A 5,204-nucleotide genomic window follows, 5' to 3' on the forward strand; every position below is an offset into this window, starting at 1 on the left:
TCCAGCTTTTTTTTTCTTATTGTTTATGTGGTGCTGGGGAATCGAACCCAGGGCCTCATGCATGCAAGGCAAGTGCTCTACCACTGAGCCATCTTCCCAGTCCCTGATGATATTTATTTTAAGTACAATAATAAATGAAAGGCAAATAATAATAATTCTTGTCTCAGTAAATCCATGGGTAAATAATGACTGATGACTATGGGTAAATTCGCTAAGTATAGGATATCCACAAGAGATACAACAAGGCTCTCATTAGGAGCCCTGGTTCAGAGCCATTGTGCCACAGGTTAAGATTCACCGCTCTCTAGTGAACGCCTCCAAAATTGAAGTTAAAACTTTCTGAAATCAATTTTACTAAAAAATAAAATGGACAATTGGAAACCTGGGCACATTTCCTTTAGAATGCCTTAGAAGTCTAATCATTTAAACATGAATGCTGAAAATAATTAATTGTCCAACAGTATTACTTATCATTTTACCACTTAAGCAAAGCCAAGAGAAGGAAAAACCTATTTTAAGAAGAAGATGAGTATAAAAAGGAAAGAAAAATCTGTATGCCAACAATGAGAAAAGTGTGGCTGAAATTAGGAAAGCAACTCCATTTGTAATAGCCCCACAAAAAATAAAATACCTAGGAATTAACTTAACCAAAGAAGTGAAGGACCTCTATGATATAAACTTTAAAATCTTGAAAAAGGAAATCAAAACGAAACTTAGAAAATGGCAAAAACTCCCATGCTCCTGGATTGGAAAGATTAACATTGTGAAAATGGCAATACTTCCCAAGGCTATCTACAAATTCAACGCGATACCTATCAAAATTCCAACCTCATTCTTCAAGGAAATAGAAGAGGCAATACAAAAATTCATATGGAACAACAAAAGACCCCAAATAGCAAAAACGCTCCTCAACGGAAAGAACACTGCTGAGGAATATCAATACCAAATTTCAAACTCTACTATAAAGCCATAGCAATCAAAACAGTTTGGTACTGGCATAAGAACAGACCTCAGGACCAATGGAATAGAATTGAAAACCCAGAAATGAACCTACAGACCTATAGCCATCTAATCTTTGATAAGGGAGCTAAAAAAATAGAATGGAAGAAAGACAGCCTTTTCAGTAAATGGTGCTGGCAAAATTGGTTAACTACTTGTAGAAAACTAAAGCTAGATCCTTATATGTCACCCTGCACCAGAATCAACTCCAAATGGATCAAAGACCTCAGAGTCAAAGCAGACACTCTGAAAACATTACAGGATGGAATAGGAGAAACCCTAGGTCTCCTTGGCCCAGGCCCAAATTTTCTGAATAGAGACCCGGAAACACAACAAATCAAAGAAAGGTTGGACAAATGGGATTGCATGAAGTTGCAGAGCTTCTGCATGGCAAAGGACATAGCTAGCAAGATCAATAGAAAGCCCACGGATTGGGAGAAGATCTTTACTAGCCATACAACAGACAAGGGTCTCATATCTAAAATATACTTGGAACTCAAAAAATTAAATCCCCCAACAACAAATCCTCAAAGAAACAACTGCCCAATAAATAAGTGGGCTAAAGACTTAAAGAGAAAGTTCTCTGAAGAAGAAAGAAGGATGGCCAGTAGACACATGAAGAAATGCTCAACCTCCCTAGCCATAAAAGAAATGCAAATCAAAACAACATTGAGATACCACCTCACTCCAGTTAGAATGGCAAAAATCAAGAACTCTAACAACAACAGATGCTGAAGGGGATGTGGACAGAAGGGAACCTTAATTCATTGTTGGTGGGAGTGTAAACTTGTTCAACCACTTTGGAAAGCAGTATGGAGGTTCCTCAAAAGACTTCACATAGAGCTCCCCTATGACGCAGCAATCCCACTTTTGGGCATTTACCCAAATGTTTACAAACAAGACCACACTAAAGCTACCAGCACAACTATGTTTATTGCAGCATTATTTACCATAACTAAGATATGGAAGCAAGCCAGATGCCCCTCAGTAGATGAATGGATCAAGAAAATGTGGTATATATACACAATGGAATTCTATGCCTCCATCAGAAAGAATGACATTGCCCTATTTGTTAGGAAATGGAAAGACTTGGAAAAAATTATATTAAGTGAAGTAAACCAGGCCCAAAGAAACATAGGTCCCATGGTTTCCCTTATTTACAATATCTAGTATATGTATGAGTCAAGCAGAAAAGGTCAGATAATGTGATGTCAGGAAAATGAACCCTTAGATATGTATTTTAATGTGTTTTTCTTTCATACATTTGTTTCTAATGCATTTATAAGATTATTTCTTTGTTGCTTTGTATGTCCCTCCACGACAGTATAACCCCTGCTTTCACTATATTTGATGTCGGTATAATTTGTGGGGGAGATGGGGAAAAACAAGTCGTTTAAGGATACAGGTGGACCTGTTGCAACAATGAAAAGTACAAGTTGTCATGTCGAAAATGAGCTTTACAAAGTTGGGGGGGGGGGGTTGGGGGGAGGAGGCTGGGAAGGGATGTGAAGGGTAAACAAAGGAGGAGGCTACAATGCTTGATAAGAAATGTACTCATTATCTTGCCCATGTAATTGTAACCCCTCTGTACAGTATGTTCACAAAAAATAAAAATTAAAATTTAAAAAAAAGAAAAAAAAAGGAAAGAAAAATATCCTCATAATTAATTGGGGACCTGAAAAGAAAAGTTTTCTACGTAACAAAATTAAAAATTGAATGCAGTAATTATACTTCCTAAGTGTGAAAAATAAATATGGTTTGTTTCCATTGCTTCCAAATGGTTTCATATTTCAATTTTTTATAAAGAAAGAAACAGAGAACCTGCTACCATTAGCTCAATGGCACAACAGGTGAGATGCTTGAATTTTGGTGGCACACAGAAAAAACTACAGTTCCCAGTATGCCTTGCAGTTAAAAACAATCATCTGACTATATTCTGGCCAATGAGATATGAGGAAAATTAAAGAACACTTTCTCATTCACCATAAGCACTGTATACTATTAACTATATTCCATCCCTCTTCTTTTGCTAAGCCTTGGTGGCCATGTGGTAGATGCCTTGAAAGAGGCTAATGCGTTACTTCTTCGAGCCACAGCTCCACTTCTGGTTGTCTAGTGGTTAATTGTAGATAAGAGAGTCTCACACACTTTCCTGCCCAGGCTGGCATTGAACTGTGATCCTCAGATCTCAGCCTCCTGAGTAGCTAGGATTACAGGCGTGAACCACCAGTGTCCAGCATGAATACTACACTTTAAAGTTTACCTTTTATATATTGTTAACATGTAGACAGCCAAAGAACACATTTTCTTGGAGAATGTTTGCCATCTTGTGGTGAATGAAAGCAGCATCCATGTTTAGCATTAACCAGTAGTGTGCTAGACACAGAGCTACAACTACTATCTCCCAGTCACCCTGTACCACTGCTCTAAATAATTTATAGAATGTGTACGCTGTGCATGGTTGTAACAGTTTCCTGCTCTGGTCTCAAAACTGCAAGTCCTGAGAAAACTAATTCCTGGTTTTCTTCCCCGTGGAATATATGCCTTCCTGAGCATTGCCCACACAGCATAGATAATAAATAGTTGTTGAGTTATGTTATTAAATCATTGACATGCATGGATTGCATCATCTCCAAGGCGTTTTTAATTTTTTTTTAAAGAAAGCAAATCACTGAACTTTGCACAAAACAGCTTCCCACATGCCTTGTTGTGCATATTAAAATGTGCTCACGGATATTCTTGTTTGTAAATATCCTCCATTAGGAAACATGGGAGCTACTAAAGTGTACTGCTTTCAGAGAAAGAAGTCAAATATTAGAGCTGTGATGACTTTGAAGTTCTTATTGTACCCTTATTTACTTACTTGCCTTCTCTTTTTATTCTTCCCGCCCTTTCTTATTGGCAGGGTGTCATGGCAATCTAAATGGAAGCTTACTCTAAATATGAAGAGAACCAGGTTAAACTGATTGCTCCTAACTCACTGTAAACTTGGCCAGATCAATTCAACAAGGAAAAGGCTAAACACAGATCTGGTCTGTTGTAATTTTGTGTTCTCCTATTTCTATGGTTCACCTCAAGTGAGTTTACTAAGAAAACAGTACATAGTACTTAACAGAAATCATTATAGCAAAATGTAACTTAAATTATTTTTGTCAATGAGAAGCAGAGCTGAATGGTTGAAGAGGTGGTACAGATCTTTCTAACAAGATGCCTTGGGCATCACTCATTATGTCTGATTAGATGCTCAGAGACAAGCATTCATTAAACTTCAGAAATGATCTCTTTCACTCCTAAACAAGTTTCATAGGAACTAATTAATCAAGGCAATTTTAAACAAGAAAACTTCCCAAGTGATCATTGTTCAGCTCTTAAAGTTATCTCTAGGGAGGTGGTAAATCAAACAGCAAAGAGTAACTGGCTGTGCAGATTAGCCAAGCCTTTGTAAATTGATGAAAGGCTGCTGGCTACTTCTCAGCTTTATTGATTCATTAGGTTCACCCTCTCGTCTTGGGTTTTCATCTCTTCCCATACAAATTTAAAAGAAAAAGAAAACTTAGTCCAAATTTTTCAGACCCAGGAGATCATATCAACTCATCAAGAATTGAAAGCAGGGAAAATTACAGTTCAAATCCTCATTACGTGGGAAAGCATAGATCTTTGAGAAGACACCTCAAGGCTCAAACATCAGCTTTTGACCTTGAGCTCATTATATTAGAGTCTTGAGCTTTAGCCCTCTCAAATATAAAAAAAAGGGAGGGAGAGGGTTAAATGAAAATCCTTCCAGTGGAGACTTTCAGGAAAGTATGTGTTTGATGTGCTGAGAATAGAGTAAGAACTCAATAATTACTTATGACTTTGTTTGGTCATCAGTGTAATTGTTACAGTGTAATTGTGACAGTACCCCTACCAACTCACAGTGCCGTGAATCATTCTTCCCAACCATTCTACACCAAACCAGCTCTCCAACTGGATCTCCTATTCATTTAAAAATGTCTATTCATGGTCTCTTCCTTCAAAAAACAGTTTTAAGCCCCAACTCTTCAAACTATCTTATAAAATCATACCATCTAATTTTTCATTCAAATTTCCTACCATTTGCTTTACAATTTCCAGCGAAGACAGATTCCTTCTGTGCCATTTCATCATGTTCTTATTGACATTATCCCTCTGTCTAGTAACCCCTCTAGTTGGATGTGAGAAGTTTA

This window comes from Dipodomys spectabilis, unplaced genomic scaffold (assembly GCF_019054845.1).
Source record: "Dipodomys spectabilis isolate Male_0828 unplaced genomic scaffold, ASM1905484v1 ptg000030l, whole genome shotgun sequence".
Lineage (NCBI taxonomy): Eukaryota > Metazoa > Chordata > Mammalia > Rodentia > Heteromyidae > Dipodomys > Dipodomys spectabilis.